The sequence below is a fragment of the Eptatretus burgeri genome, chromosome 8 (genome assembly GCF_056783735.1).
Source record: "Eptatretus burgeri isolate ZD-2024b chromosome 8, Ebu_testis_v1, whole genome shotgun sequence".
NCBI lineage: Eukaryota > Metazoa > Chordata > Myxini > Myxiniformes > Myxinidae > Eptatretus > Eptatretus burgeri.
In genome coordinates, this window is record NC_140968.1 from 49,700,586 (window position 1) to 49,718,085 (window position 17,500).

The window sequence follows — 17,500 nt, forward strand, 5'->3', positions numbered from 1 at the left end:
GGTGCATTTACACAAAAAGGTGAGAAAAGCATTCGTTAAATGAAAAAAAAATTCTAATTATATTTCTCTTTCTTTTTCTGAGCGAATGATGGTCTTGTTTTGTTTTCCTTTGTCACCATGTTTTGTTTTTTATTTTATGGCCAGGTGCCTCAAAAGTTGGAAGCGTCACAGACCAGACCTCTCCGTTCCTCCCAATGAACCGCTAAATTCCACATGATGTGGCGTTTTGTAAATATCATGGTTCTAAATATTCATGAGCTTTCAATCCCATCAGTTTTTTTTACTTGAAAACGTTACGTTTTCCAATATAACTTCTTTTGATTTTTATTTTTTTAGCAAAATTTTGGACATCTTTGTAAACACATCACAATGCTGTTTGACATTGGTGACGTTTCTCCCACCCAACACCCCCAACCCTTGCCAACCCTGCCATCCCTATGCAGCGAGATTTGATGACGGGACAGGGACCTGGGAGGCCCCCCTCGACATTTTCCCCAATAGTTTTCTCAATTGCTGGGGAATTTGAATTCTCTTCTCATGACTTTTTTTCTCGAGGATTTTGCGCACATATTGATACCACATACGTACAAATCGGACTTACAGTTCAGGTGTCACATGACGATTCGTAGTCACATGTCCTTCGAAAAACTGCAATTTTTGCACGTGTTTATGTACAACAAACATATGTGAATAAGGGTTACATGCATGAGGACGCTGATGGTGTAAATTAATTGTCCTGTAATTTATTCCGAGTGTTTTATCATGTTGTGTAAGACATCTGAATAATTATAGAACAATAAAATACACAAAAATGTAAAATTGACATATTGTCGTGTCCACGTCGGTTAAGGCCCGGTCACACCTTGACGTTTTAGCCAGCGATGGCAACGTGTTAAAATTTATGTAAAACGCTGGCTTACGTTGAACTTCTGATGTTTTTTTTAAAGATTCGGACGTATTCATAGCGACTTGGTCTTATGTATAACGCATTGGTAACTCCACAGAACGTTTCGTTGTGTTATAGATAACTTATACCAACGAATGCTGAAGCTGTTGTCGGCCTACACAACCGATGCCCAACGATAGTCTAACTCAGGCATAGCGCGTTGCACGCATCGCCGACGATGTCGTGGCGTAGCCTATTAAAAGGCTGACGCACAACGATTCGAATCATAACTGCCGTAGAAATGGAAGGGTCAAAATCGCGGTCACACCTTGGCGATCTTGCCAGCTTATGCCGACGTAACAAAAAGTGTGTCTAAAACGTTGGGGCACATCGAATACGGTATGGGTAAGTTTGGTATGCACGAGTAGAACGCTAAATACGTTATCATAAGTCGTAGTAAGTAGAGTACGTCAAGAAATTTTGAACATGTTCAAAATTTTACGACGTACTCGGCGTATGACACACGTTCGCATGCGATGAGGATAAGTTTTACACACGATATGTGGACGCTTACACACGTCCACAAAGGCTACTTATAAGCTACTCATAAGTCGAAACATGTCGCGGTAATGTCTTTTTTACGCGAAACGTATTTCTAACTTATGTTTGACGTGCTTTGAACCAATTCTTTACGTAGTCCCAACACACATCGACGTATGTAGACGTATTCCAATGACGTCTTCCGGTCGACAAAAAAAAAAAAAAATGAATGTGTTTCTAGCTTACAACTGCCATATAAAGACGTGGTCCCAGCGGTTTTGGGAATTGGTATATAAAAATGGTGTTCATAAAAGGGGAACCCAACAGTGTTTTCGATTCCTTTTTGAGTCGATGTCCATGTCAGCAGTATCAGTATCAGTATTAGTATTAGTATTAGTAGTAGTTTGTTCATGTTGGCAGTAGTAGGTGGGTGTGAGGGGGAGGGTGTGGGTTATGATGGATCGTCCTTGCGTCCGCGTGTCCACAGGTAGGTTCATAGGCTGCCACTCAACGATTTAAATGGCTGCATCTCCACTATTGAAAGTAGACGCTTGTGCTCAACAATTGGATTTTTTTTACACTCAACGACTTTTAGACGGTACCACTCAGCTAGTTTCATTGTTTACAATGAACGATTTAAATTGCTGTCACTCGCCTTTGTTTTTTGATGCTGGGGTTTGGAAATTTTAATCGTTTCTATTGAACGTGCTAAATCGCTCAAACCCCACTATTGAAAGTAGACGCTTGCGCTCAACAATTGGATTTTTTTTACACTCAACGACTTTTAAACGGTACCACTCAGCTAGTTTCATTGTTTTTAATGAACGATTTAAATTGCTGTCACTCGCCTTTGTTTTTTTTGTTTGTTTGTTTTTTTTACGCTGGGGTTTGGAAATTTGAAACGTTTCTTCTGAACGTGTTAAAACGCTCAAACTCGACTATTTTAAATAGACGCTGCCGATGGACAATTGGAATCGTAGCCAAGCTAGACATCGAAGTGTGAACATCCTCGTCATGCCGAAGAAAAGTTTGAAGAATGCTGCAAATAAGTGTCCTGGCCGTGGCCGTGGACGCTGACGGAAGGACGATCCATTATACCGACGTCTTTCAGCCTATGAGTAACTTAAAAGTAACGTCTGTCGACGTGTGGCAACGATCGCGTAACGTGCCAACAACACGTTAATCATAGGTTAGAAATAAGTTTCGGGTACGCTAAACATTACCTCGGCGTGTCTCAACTTATGATTAACTTACAAGTAGCATGTGTTGACGTCTGTCAACGATCGCAGACCGTGCCTACAACTTGTGGCCAGCGTAGCGGAATGTGTGAGTCATACGCCGGCATACGTCGTGAAATTTCAAGCATGAAAAAATTTGAGGACAACCGAAAAGTACAACGTTTAAAGCCAACGTACAACGACGTATGGCAACGTACTACGACGTATGCCAGCGTGCTCTCAATGTTATCAAAACTTACCCATAACGTATTCAACGTGTGCCAGCGTTTTAGAAAAAAAATTCAAAAATCGGCATACGTTGGCTAAAACGTCAAGGTGTGACCGGGCCTTTAAGTTACTTACCCCAACCCAGTTGGCGTGGACGGGCGGTTCAGGCCCTGTCACACCTTGACGATTTAGCCAACGTATGCCTGACGTACGCAAAGTTGGGCTAAAACGCTGGCACACGTCGAATACGTTATGGGTAAGTTTGTATACGTTAAGAGCATGCTGGCATATGTCGTAGTACGCTGGCATATGTCGTAGTACGCTGGCATACGTCGGAGTTCGCCAAGCTGTTAGACAAATTTTCCATGCTTGAAATTTCCCGACCTATGCCAGCGTATAACTCACAAGTTCCGCATAACGTTGGCATAAGTTGTAGGCACGTTACGCGATCGTTGACACATGTCGACACACGTTACTTGTAAGTTACTCATAAGTCGAAACACGTCGAGGTAATGTTTAGCGTACCTGAAACTTATTTCTAACCTATGAGTAACGTGTTGTAGGCACGTAACGCGATCGTTGACACACTTCGACACACGTTACTTATAAGGTACTCATAAGTCGAAACACGTGAAGGTAATGGTTAGCGTCAGTGTTCCAGACTCCCTGTTTTTTATTTTATTTTTTTTTCTTCGTTATGACGGTAATGTTGACACTTCGATTTCTAGGGCGGTTATAATATAATATAATTAAAAGGCTGCCGCTCAACGATTTAAATCATAACCGCACTAGAAATCAAAGTGTCAACATGACTGTCATACCGAAGAAAAAAAAATATAAAAATATATAAAAAAAACCAGGGAGTCTGGAACACTGACGCTAACCATTACCTTGACGCGTTTCGACTTATGAGTAACGTACAAGTAACGTATGTCGACGTGTGTCAACGATCGCGTAGCGTGCCTACAACTTATGCCAGCGTATGCGGAATGTGTGTCATACGTCGAGTACGTCGAGAAATTTTCAACATGCTGAAAATTTCTCGACGTACTCGGTGTACAATAACGTATGCCAGCGCACTACGACGTATGCCAGCGTGCTCTTAACGTATACAAAACTTACCCATTACGTATTCGACCTGTGCCAGCTTGGTTCAGCAAATTTTTCATACGTCGGCATACGCTGGCTAAATTGTCAAGGTGTGACAGCGGCTTCACACTTCGATGTCTGTTGCGGTTATGATTTGAATCGTCGAGCCGCAGCCTATTAATAGCCTACGCCACATGATCGTCGGCGATACGCTGCCGCACGCTGTGCATGTTAGACTATCGTTGGGCATAGGTTGTGAACGCCGACAATACGCTCAGCATTCGTTGGTATAAGTTATCTATATGTGATTAAAACGTTCTGTGTACGTTACTAATACGTTATGCATACATCCAACACGTTATTATACGCCCAAAACTTTTTAAAAAACGTCAATAGTTCAGCGTACACCAGCGTTTTACATACATTTTGAGACCTTGCCATACGCTGGCTAAAAGGTCAAGGTGTGACAGCCCCTTTAACATCGACCTGGACGGATAGCGGAACGGTTCTACCTTGGAGGCGAACAGCCAAGATCCTTGGAGATTGATGCGCGCGTGGGACGGGAGGCGGCGAAGCACGTACCAGCGGCGTTCACCAGGACGGAGCACAAAGGTTTATACTCGAACCCACAACCAATAGACAGACACAAGCAAATTTAATAAATAGTGGTTTAATGAACATAAATCAAATATTTATGTTGGAAATAAATCAAAGTGTGATGTAATAAAAAATAAATCAAAGCATGAGGTAATGAAACGTAAGGTAAATTAAAGCCTAGATTTGAGATGTCTCCACACAGTTACAAAAACAGACAAGTTACACAGTTACAAGGGAAAGATAAAATAAAATAAAATCCCTTCCTTTATTCTGCCACTTAGCTGGGTGTCCAGAGATGATCTTTTATGAGCTTGGCGATCGTCCTGTGTGGGAAACCGCGTCCGAAAATGGTGCCAAGCCACTCTATGGGCAGGAAACGTGCGTGAGGTATTTGCGTGGCAGTACTCAACGCCAAGGCTCACCAACTACTGTTCAGATTCTCACGAATGAACCTGCCAAAACTGCTCCTCTCTTACACCAGATCCGCTCACCACAACTGGCGCCGCCTTTCTCCTTGACCATATGACGGGACGATTTCTGAAGACCCCAGAAAAGGCCACGAGGACTCTTCTTCTCTTATCCTCTCAGAAACGTACACGCTTCACAACCCAGCAACTGTAAATTGCTAGTGTCTTGCTCCAGCACGTGAGCAAATTGACACAGCACGAACAGGAGAATTGTGCTGCTATTTCCTCGTGCCGAGATTTTAGCAAAAACGAGATCCTCTGTCTCAACCGCATTCCTCCCACCAACTATCTGTTCTCCGACTATGCCCTCTTCTCCAACGTCACACCGACCAGTCATCAGCCTCGGGGGCGTCGCTTGCTGGTCCGAAGCCGCGATGGCAGGGTTTTCTTGCCTGCTCTGAACGTTCGGCTTTGTTATTGTTGTTGCAAATGTGGTTCTTTTACTGCAGGTTTTGTAAATGCAAAAACATAGGAAAAGGTCTCATGGGGTAATCACATACTGAGACAAATTATCCTTAAACCCTGCCGAATTAACACAGCACCATCCCTGTGCGGTAACACGTAACATTGTTAAGCTGACAGTTTTCCCTATGCAAATTACATCGAGATGTCTCCTGCTCGTCCACGGACCATGCTACTCAATACAACATTACCTTTGCTATGAAATTCCTCCATCTACCCTACAAACATAACAATATTATGAAAATAAATAGTTTTACCATCACGTTCATTACGTGATGATCGATGCATGTGCAAATTTTCAACTTCATCGGATCATCGACGGCTGGACCCAGTCAGGGAAAGACCAACATCACCCAGTTCAGTTCGGGTTAAGTTGCAGCACGAAGCAGTAGATAGGTTTGATTTGGGATTGGTGATGTACCTCGATACATTGGAGAGAGAGGGGTATGGGGATATTGGCAGGACCTGTAGGTAGTTTGTGTGTGTGTATAGATGGGCGATGATACTGTGGTTGGTGTAGCACAGGCATGATGGGAAGGATGGCCCCCTCCTGCACCAAAGTTCCTTCTTGTTATTACCCGTGCCCATGAAGCAAAACACGGACTTAAGGAATTGGTTCATGTCCGTCCATCTGTCCACAAACGTCGGTTTATGATCAAGGAACAACAGCTTATTTAAATCTAATGTTATATTTTGAACACAAATCGGAACATGATTAGGAAGACAAGTTTGCGGTTTGACAGTACTTTCGGTCTGACTTTGGCCTGATCTCACATGGACAGAGAGGAGTGAGATAAAAAAATTTTTGTCTGTCTGTCTGTCTGTCTGTCAGTCAAACAAAACATCGTTCCAAAATGGAAACTTCCTGTTTTGAAGGACATTATAAAGGACACACACAACAGGCACGAATAAGTAATGTAACGTGTTTGATAGGGTGGTGTAATCAATGCTGTGTCAACGGTGGTAAACTTCAGAATTTATTTATTTATATGACTTTTACAATCTATATTTCATTTAAATTGAATTATATGCCATACTTGAACACTGCAGAAACAAATCACCTTCTTTTCACTTCCAAAACGCTTCCGTTTAGCAGTACTTGGATATGTTTAAATAGGGTGGTGCATAACACTGTTAAAAGTGCTAAATCTCCAGTTTCCTTTTTAACGATATTTAAAATCATTATTTTATTTACATTGAAGTGTATACTTGGACACTGCATGGAGTAACGTGTTCTATGAACTCTCTAGTTCCTTTTTGTTATTGATTCATATGTTTGTCCACCTTTGCCTCGAGTGACCGAGTTCTCATGTATCGTTGTGTGAAAGTGATGATGCCGTTGTTCTCGTGGATGAGAAAATGATGTGCAACGTTTTCAAAGCACTTCACAGGACATGTTGATTGTTATACAATGTCTATATAGAAAGGTGGCTGGCAGCTTACAAGTACACCCACTCATCTCAAAGCTGTCCAGCCTGCGTTTGAATCCCGACCCAGCTATTAACTGCCATCCTGGTGTTCACAGGCAGGTGGTTGGTGGTTATACTGATGGTTCGACGTTAAACGGGTGTCATGTCTGCTGACATTCGTTGGTCAACGTTAAAGACCCCACGTTGTCCTTCGTGAAGAGTCACTGAGCTATGGCAGGCACGATGAGCAAGTACCAAATTCCTGCCCGAACGACCACTGTGAAGGCAATGGCAAAACGCACAGTATAATCATTGCTCAGGAAGCTGCTTCGGTGGCACCGATTCTCTGTGAATAGTATGTTACATCATATAAATATAAATATATATATATATATATATATATATATATATATATATATATATATATATATTTACAGCTCTGGAAAAAATTAAGAGACCACTGCAAAATTATCAGTTTTTCTGGTTTTACTATTTATAGGTATGTGTTTGAGTAAAATGAACATTTTTGTTTTATTCTATAAACTACTGACAACATTTCTCCCAAATTCCGAATAAAAATATTGTCATTTAGAGCATTTATTTGCAGAAAATGACAACTTGTCAAAATAACAACAAAGATTCAGTGTTTTCAGATCTCAATTAATACAAACAAAACGAGTTCATATTCATTTTTAAACAACACAATACTAATGTTTTAACTTACGAAGAGTTCAGAAATTAATATTTTGTGGAATAACCCTGATTTTCAACCACAGCTTTCATGCGTCTTGGCATGCTCTCCACCAGTCTTTCACATTGCTGCTGGGTGACTTTATGCCACTCCTGGTGCAAAAATTCAAGCAGATCGGCTTTGTTTGATGGCTTGTGACCATCCATCTTCCTCTTGATCACATTCCAGAGGTTTTCAATGGGGTTCAGATCTGGAGATTGGGCTGTCCATGACAGGGTCTTGATCTGATGGTCCTCCATCCACACCTTGATTGGCCTGGCTATGTGGCATGGAGCATTGTCCTGCTGGAAAAATCAATCCTCAGAGTTGGGGAACATTGTCAGAGTAGAAGGAAGCAAATGTTCTTCCAGGACAACCTTGTACGTGGCTTGATTCATGAGTCCTTCACAAAGACAAATCTGCCTGATTCCAGCCTTGCTGAAGCACCCCCAGATCATCACCAATCCTCCACCAAATTTCACAGTGGGTGCGAGACACTGTGACTTGTAGGCCTCTCCAGGTCTCTGTCTAACCATTAGACGACCAGGTGTTGGGCAAAGCTGAAAATTGGACTCATCAGAGAATATGACCTTACTCCAGTCCTCTACGGTCCAATCCTTATGGTCTTTTGCAAACCTCAGCCTGGCTCTTCTTTGCTTCTCATTGATGAAGGGCTTTTTTTCTAGCTTTACACGACTTCGGCCCTGCCTCCAGGAGCCTGTTTTGAACCGTCCTCGCTGTGCACTTCACCCCAGCTGCTGTTTGCCATTCTTTTTGTAGGTCACTTGATGTCATCCTTCGGTTGTTGAGTGACATTCGAATGAGTTCGCGGTCATCCCGGTCAGTGGAAAGTCGTTTTCGCCCTCTGCCAGTCTGTAGCGTTGTCCCCAATGTCTGCTGCTTGACCTTGTTCTTATGAACCGCCATCTTTGAAATTTTAAGGATGGAAGCAACGGTGACGCTCACTGTATCTTGCCAGTAAAGCCAGAATTGAACCCTTCTTTTCCTCACTCAAAACTTTTCTTTTCAACTCTTTTGGCATGGTCAATAGTTATTTTTTTGATTCCAATTACTTTTGAGGTACTACTAGCACTGTTTTTGCCATCCAGCTGGTCCTATTGCAAGAGGATAGTGATGACCACAGCAGTGGTTTTTATACTTTTCCTTGTTAAATAAGATTCGGTTCAGGTGATCACCTAATCAGTACCTCACTAAGTAGAATGAGGTGTGCCTGTGTTGGAATTCAACAGACACTGGAATGGAATGGCTGGCATACATGTGGAGATGCTGATTTAAATTTTTGTTGGAGTGGTTTTCTGTTTTTCCACAATGTATGTATATATATATATATATATATATATATATATATATATATATATATATATATATATATATATATATATATATATATATATATATATATATATCCACACACATACCGTGCCTCACTCACACACGCGAGGGGCACTCACCCGCGGTGCCTCACTCATACACCGTGCCTCACTCACACACACGGCGACACTCAAACACGGGGCCTCATCCACACTGGCCGTTTCATCCACACACACGGCCTCTTCCACTTGCGGTGCCCCTTTTACACACGGCGTGCTGGGAAGCACGTACTCCGGCACAATCGCCACCACACCACTCACACACGGGGTCGCTTCCACACACGGGGACGCACTCACACCTTGCACCACACACACGGACAACCACACTGGGGATTCGTGTCCCCACAAGGGTCTCCGGGGCCTCTATACCCCCCAAGCTCTCCGTGCACCTGTCCACAGCACTCCTCCCCTCGACCTCGCAAAGCACGACCGAACCCACCTGGTCGTGACTCGCCTCAAGGGGGCATACTCCCTCCCCTCGTTCCTGGAGGAGGCCATCCAACTGCTCGCACCGGGCCTCCACCCAGTCCACCAGCTCACCCCCATTGTCCTCCACTACCTCCATGTGTGTGTGTGCGTCACTTACCCCGTCTTCATCGTGCAGTCTTCCCTCTATCGTTCCCATCTCCCGTGTCTCTGCCAACTTAGTCACCTCTTCACCCTTTACCTCCCTTGTCTCAACTATCATTTCCGTCTCTTCCCTTGTTATCTCCCTCGTGCACGTCTCCGTCACCCCAATTAGTTTGTCCCTCTCGGTTACCGTCACTTTTTCTGTCACGACCCTCGCCCAACACGCCCCCCAAATTATTTTGTCACCCGCCTCCACCGCGGGCCCGACAGCCGTTGCACCCCCTCCCAGCTCGTTCGCTCCCACACGTGGAGTCGCCATTTTAAGCTCCCTGCTAACGGCCTTCATGCCCGCCTGCAGGCATCGGCCCATGTTCTGCGTCTCACCCCGCAGCTCTTTCATTTCTTCCTTCATGTTTGTTTCCATTCCGTTCATTTGCTTGTTCATGCCTTTCATTTCGTTTTTCATTTCATTTGTGTTTGTATCCATCTTTTCGTTCATGCTTTTTATTTCATCCATTTTTTGTGTATTCGCATCCATTTTTTGTGTATTCGCATCCATTTTTTGTGTATTCACATCCATCCTTACTGTCATTGCCGCCAGCATGGCGAATAGCTGGTCCATGTCGGGTGCGCTTGGGTGAGCCGTTTCGGCAGGGATCGGGGGGTTTTGGTGGAGAGGGGGAGGGGAGGTGTCATACACCGCGGCCGCCGCCGCACCTATTTCGGGCTCTGGGTTCAGTCGGGCGAGTCCGTGTTCCTGTACAATCAACATTTCCTGCACGGGGATTTCGTCCTGAGCCATGGATTCTACACATTACTATTACACATACCTAATCCACCCGGCACCCGCTCGCCTTGAGACGCCATCTTGCTTCTCGCAAAGGGTTAATTTAGCTCGCTCGTAATTTGGAGGGAATCGGGGGTCGCTCCTCTCATCCCTGGACCGATTCCCGTGAATTTAGCTGGAGACAGGAGAGCCCGTTTTCCCGTTCTCCGATACCAGTGCCGCGAGGAGGGCGATGAGTTTGTATCCCACTCCTGACACCAGTGTTGCAGATTCGCGCCCGCCGGCGTGCGAACGGCCACGTAACTCGAATCGCGGCACGTCGCCCACCGGACGGACAATCCCGTCGTGACCCTCTTGGACTAACGCCGGGAACTAGTCACGGGTGGACCTTTCGGCCTCACCACGATCGTGCCAATCGGCCCCCGCGTGGGATAGGGTTGCTCGCCAAATTCGACCTACCTAAGTACCCACACGGAGGGTAGACCGGGCGATCACACCTCGCCGCAGGTTGACTTCGGACACGGGCCACTTTAAGCGACCCGTTCCGTACTATTGGGATAACCGAGCGGTGTTATCGTCGGCCTCGACGGTTCGATTAATTATCGGGCGTTTTAGCCCAAGACCAACCCTTTACGTGAAGTAAGATGGAGATTCAACAGAGGAAAAGACGAAGCGAAGCGGGAAAACAGTTTAACATAAAGCACATTTATTTCACGATGAACGGAAAGCACACATATACAATTACACCAAAAGCAAATGTAAAAGAAGAAGAAACACAATATTACACAAAAAGCAAATATAAAAGAGAAACACAATGCAGATCTATTACCGACTACGCGAGCATACGGCAACACTTATGCAGTTTTACTTCACAGACGGCGCCGACAACACATATTCCCAAAGCAAAAGAAAAGAGAACCACCCTCCAGGATGAGGGGGTAGGCGGGCCTGGGGCCGAGACCGTGTCGGGCCTACCCGTCTGATGATGAGACGCGGAGCGGCGGTGGTGCCTCAACTCCGCGGGCCTCGCGGACAGTGTCTGGTAGGGGGTGGGAAGGGGGCCCCCTTTTGTCGCACTCTCAGCGCGGGGGGAAACAGGAGGGGGTTGCTGATGCTCGGGGAAAGGAGGATTTCACAAAATCGCGGGTCCCGCGACGAGCGTCTCCACCACGACCTCGGTCGCGCCGCCGGCCTTTCTCTCCGCAGTTCCCCGAATCCGACGCGAGCACCCCCTCGTCCGCCTTCGCCGCCGCCGCCTCTCCACAGCTCCGTCCTCTTCACTCCGACGCCGCGAACTCCCAACTGCGAACTGCTAACTGCGAACTGCTCTCTTCTCCACTTCCAACTCCGAACTCTTCCTCCTGCGAACTGCCCTCTTCTGACGAACGCAGTCGTTTTTATAAGCCCCGTGGCTTCGCTCTTTCATCTTTGACCCTCTGCCTCCGACCTTTCACCTCGCTCCCCATTGGCCCGAGGAAAAGTGGGCGTGAATGCTTTTTGATCCATGAATTTGCATATAGCGACCGCCCTCCAACGCCCTGGAGGCGGGGCCAAACCGCCCCTCGCTCACCGATTGGACGGAACAAAAGTGGGCGTGAGTCGTTTTTGATCCGTTTTTCTGCGGAAAGTCCGCGATGCTTTTGAACACGCTGCTCGGTGCGCGCTCTACACGAGTCCAGCATCGGTGCCCACGAGTGGCGCGAGATGACGGTGATGCGATGGTGGCGAGTTGTGACGGTAAAGGTCGTGGCGGTTGTGGTGAAGCGGCGTTGTGGTTGGTGGTTGTTGTTGTGATGGCTGTTGAGACGTGGTTGGTGGTGGTAATAATGGCGGTTGGTTCAAAATAAAGATAGTAAAAGAAAAACGGCTATCCTGAAGAGTCGCAGCCCTCATGAATGACATTTATTCCCTCTAGACTACGGGTTTGGGCCTAACTACACATATACTTACCGAGATATCTCACCTAAGGGACCTGAATGGTGGTTTGCGAATTTGGTCAACCACAACACTACCCCCTCCCCTTTTTACAGACTCGTCCCGAGTCGTCAAATTTTCGTGTGCCATCATGTGTAGTTTTCCCCTAGTACATTTTACCTACGGATCCCTGAGTGCGACATTCATGGTATTCGTGTCCCCAAAATAAATAACCTGAGGGCTGCGTAAATACCTAAACAAACTCACTCACACGGACGACTTAAATAAAATTGCCGGCGCTAAGACATACATGCCGGGGGCGCACTCATATTTACAGTACATCTTACCTTAACTTACAAATTTTACACTAAACCATGGCCCAGGATCAATGAGCTCTGCAAAAAGAAAGCAGTTAGCAGGGAGCCAGGCTGCTCGCATGCAGTCTCTGACTCAAACAATGCAGGTGACAGGGAACGTGGCTGGCTGCTCACACGCAGTCCAAGGCCTTCCCTTTTGAACTGAACGCAGTGAACCACAACGGTGCATGGGCTGCACAAATGCAGTCTCCGTGCCAGCTCAAGTGGCACACACAATGAACACAACGAATGGATGGATGAATGGTTTGAACTGAACGCAGTGAACCACAACGGTGCATGGGCTGCACAAATGCAGTCTCCGTGCCAGCTCAAGTGGCACACGCAATGAACACTACAAATGGATGGATGACTGGACGGACGCAAACACGGTGCACGGGCCGCCACTGCAGGCCCGTGTTGTAGCTGCCAACAGGGCAGTTCTTGCAGCTTGCAAACTGTTGCCTTGATCCTGGCGCACATGGAAATGAACAGGGGGGGGGGGGGCAAAGCAAAAAGTGAACGGGGCTGGTGAACAGGGGCAGTGGGCATGGCATGGCAAAGGCAGCAGGCAAACACAGCCCGCAGAAGAAGGCCGCTGCAGGCAACCACAGCCGGCAGACGAACTGGCCGGCACAGGCCTTGAAGAAAACAGCCAGCCGGCAGATGAAGTGAGCCGGCACAGGCCTTGCAGCAACACAGCCAGCAGATGAAGTGGCCGGCACAGGCCTTGAAGAAAAACACGGCCAGCCAATGGCACAGGCCTTGCAGAAAACAGCCAGCCGGCAGATGAAGCTGGCCAGCCTTTGCCGTTCAGTGGAGGTTGGTGGCGGGAGTGCGGTGGTGCTGGCCACTCGGAAGGCGGGCTCGGACCTACCTACCTGTGTCCCTCCCACCTATCGCCTTTGCCTGTCACTGCACATACCCACTCCCTTAATTTGTCAAACCCCAATTTAGCCCCAACTTATTTTTTTATTATTTTTTTTTCTTTTACTTCCCCACTATAAATCGTCCCCTAACCCCCTTTATCGTCTTTGTTCGGCTAACCTATCCTGTCACCTAGCCTACTCCCAACCCCTACGTTCCCTTCCCGGAGGGGAATAAGGGAGAGCTAGCGTCCTGTGTCGAGGCCCAACTCAAGCCTCAGAATGGCCTCCCCAGAGTTCGGCGATCTATAACCAAAGTGGGTCCAGCGGCCCACAACGACAGCGAGGGGATGGATGGTGCGGAGGGGTACATCTCCTAATCTACCCTAACCATTTAACTGTTAAACTACCCCGGGGCTTTCAACAAGCGCCTCTCGCTTAAACTATTGGTTCTAACAACCCAGATTCCCGTCGCCTGTGTTGGTGTCCTCACAATTTCGGGCCTCGCCCCCCCAATTTTCTCTCCGTGCCCTCACACGGTCTCCTGGCTGGGACACGTGGCTCCCTTTGGCAGGCACGACCCTCTGCCTAATCTCCTGCTATGGCACCCCCGGGCACTACACTGCCTCCGAGCCGACCAGCTCCCTAACACCGGGGAGTGCCCCCCATGGCACCTCCCCTGAAACGCACACGTGGCAGGCTGGCTTCCCGGGCCCCTTTCCGAGGGTCACCCATGCCCACAACACTGCCCACGTGGCTAATGGCGCCCCGGGCCCCCGCACCAAGCAGGCGCACCCGTGCCCACTACTCTATCCCGGCCCCCCATGGGCCCATGGCCTACCGCGGCCGACTAGCCTGGTGCCCGGGGTACCCACTCAGCGATACTCACCTTTCGCAGCCACGCTCCCAAGCCCGTCAACAGGGCTCCTGCACCCCTCCAAATGGGTCTCGAGCCTACTTTCCCACCAATAACAAAACGACCTCCATTTTTCAATTTGACTAACCCAGCTAACTCACTCAACACTGACCCCGGGGTCCCTTGGGCGGGAGTCACTCCTCCCCCCAATCACTCATCGCACCATGCATTCCCCATTCGCTCCATACACACAGACCCGCTGGCCTCACTCACTCAACATGCACACGTACTCACCTCACAACCCACCACTCTTCAACACACACACCGCTGAACTCTGCCATCCTTCTATCTGCATCCCCTAACTAACTCGTGCTCCCACGTCGTCCCTTAAACTATAGCACGTTCCATTTAACCTACGTAACTAAACTACGTCCCCTCTACACATCCACAAGTCTGTCACGGTCTCCAAATAAATCATTTTATTTCCCAACCTAAAGCTCATCTAAATCCCTCTAACTAATCCATTCCACGGGCCCCATGAGGACTTACCCCTGCCCCATGGAGTCGGTCTAACTAAGCTAACCCTTCCCCCTAACTAGTTTCCATCCTGTGCCCCGGTAAGGGGTCTTCCACCCCTTGCCCAGGAATCCTGTGCACCCGAAAGTGAGGCCTGCTGTTTTTTTTTTTCTTACATGCGCAGCACCAGCGCGGAAACTCAGAGCTCGCGCACTTTTCACCTGCCCGTGACGTCATGCAGCTGCACGTGTTCCTCGTCCCTCCTTGGACGGTACCATCCGGCAGGGATACCCCTCCTGCCGGATTCCAACCCCACGTGCAGCCATGACGTCACCGTGCGCATAAAAAAAACAAAAAAACACAAGCCCCACGTCTCGAGGGGTTCCCCACGCGAACACATGTGCTTTGCCCGTTGGAGCTTAACACACACGATCGCGTGGAGAACCCGTCCGGTCCAAATCCGAAATCCTGCCTAAACTTTGTCCGTCCGCGGGATCGGCAAATCCACCGCGTGCGTTTCCGGACCGGGACTTCACTCTCGCAAGCGAGCACGTGGTGGTCTCGTGCGTTGCACAGCACGAACCTCGTGCTCACTGCTGGGTGAACCCGGCACGGTCCCCGAAACAACTACAGCCGCTACTCGGCTTTCTTTCTTCTGTCGCCATCCGACCCACGCACACCTGCGTGTTACGACGCTCACACTCCATTCCATCACATTCACACCGGGAGACACGGCTGCGTGCTCCCGCATGCCAACCGACATCTCCCTCACATACCGCTCTCACACACACACGGTCTCCCTTGCACTCGGCCATTCACTCACGCGTGCCTCACTACTCACACAAACCATACTACTTACACACGCGGGGGCACTCACCCGCGGTGCCTCATCCACACTCCGTGCCTCACTCACACACGCGGGGGCACTCACCCGCGGTGCCTCATCCACACTCCGTGCCTCACTCACACACGCGGGGGAACTCACCCGCGGTGCCTCATCCACACACCGTGCCTCACTCACACACGCGGGGGCACTCACCCGCGGTGCCTCACTCACACAAACGGCGACACTCACACACGGTGCCTCATCCACACTGGCCGTTTCATCCACACACACGCCCTCTTCCACACACGGTGCCTCATCCACACACGGCGTGCTGGGAAGCACGTACTCTGGCACCATCGCCACCACACCACTCACACACGGGGTCGCCTCCACACACGGGGACGCACTCACGCCTTGCACCACACACACAGGGACAACCACACTGGGGATTCGTGTCCCCACAAGGGTCTCCGGGGCCTCTATACCCCCCAAGCTCTCCGTGCACCCGTTCGCAGCACTCCTCCCCTCAACCTCGCAAAGCACGACCGAACTCACCTGGTCGTGACTCACCTCAAGGGGGCATACTCCCTCCCCTCGTTCCTGGAGGAGGCTATCCCGCTGCTCGCACTGGGTCCCTACACGCTCCGCGAGCTCACCCCCCAATGTCCTCCACTACCTCCGTGTGTGTGTGTGCGTCACTTACCCCGTCTTCATCGTGTAGTCTTCCCTCTATTTTTTTCTGTCTCCCGTGTCTCTGCCAACTCTTCACCCTTTACCTCCCTTGTCTCAACTATTATTTCCGTTGTCACGGCCTTCATGCCCGCCTGCAGGCATCGGCCCATGTTCTGCGTCTCACCCCGCAGCTTTTTCGTTTCTTCCTTCATTTGCTTTGTATTCGCATCGATCTTTTCGTTCATGCTTTTTATTTCGTTTATAAATTCAGTTGTGTTTGCATCCATCTTCACTGTCATTTCCGCCAGCATGGTGCATGGCTGGGCTATGTCGGATGCACTCAGCTGAGCCGTTTCGGCAAGGGTTGGGGAAGGGTTTTGGTGGAGAGGGGGGGGGGAGGTGTCATACACCGCGGCCACTGCCGCACCCATTTCGGGCTCTGGGTTCAGTTGGGCGAGTTCGTTTTCCTGTACAACCAACATTTCCTGCACGGGGATTTCATCCTGAGCCGTGGATTCTACCCATTCTACATCCATTTCTAATACCCCAGGCTCCCGCTCGCCTTGAGACGCCATCTTGCTTCTCTTAAAGGGTTAATTTGAATCGCTCGTAATTTGGAGGGAATCGGGGGTCGCTTCTCTCACCCCTGGACCGATTCCCGTGAATTTAGCCGGAGACAGGAGAGCCCGTTTTCCCGTTCTCCGTTACCAGTGCCGTGAGGAGGGCGATGGGTTTGTATCCCACTCCTGACACCAGTGTTGCGGATTCGCGCCCGCCGGCGTGCGAACGGCCACGTAACTCGAATCGCGGCACGTCGCCCACCGGACGGACAATCCAGTCGTGACCCTCTCGGACTAACGCCGGGAACCAGTCACGGGTGGACCTTTCGGTCTCACCGTGATCGAGCCAATCGGCCCCCGTGTGGGATAGGGTTGCTCGCCAAATTCGACCTACCTAAGTACCCACACGGAGGGTAGACCGGGCGATCGCACCTCGCCGCAGGTCGACTTCGGACACGGGCCACTTAAGCGACCCGTTCCGTACTATCGGGATAACCGAGCGGTGTTATTCGTCGGCCTCGACGGTTCGATTAATTATCGGGCGTCTTAGCCCACGACCAACCC

At 48.8% G+C, this 17,500-nt stretch overlaps 1 protein-coding gene across 5 annotated transcripts in view; it reads left to right on the top strand.

Annotated features, from left to right (window-relative positions):
• TXNDC11 (thioredoxin domain containing 11) overlaps positions 1 to 17,500 on the top strand; it is a 181,165-nt gene that overhangs the window by 1,127 nt on the left and 162,538 nt on the right. The gene's annotated exons all lie outside the window — the stretch shown is intronic.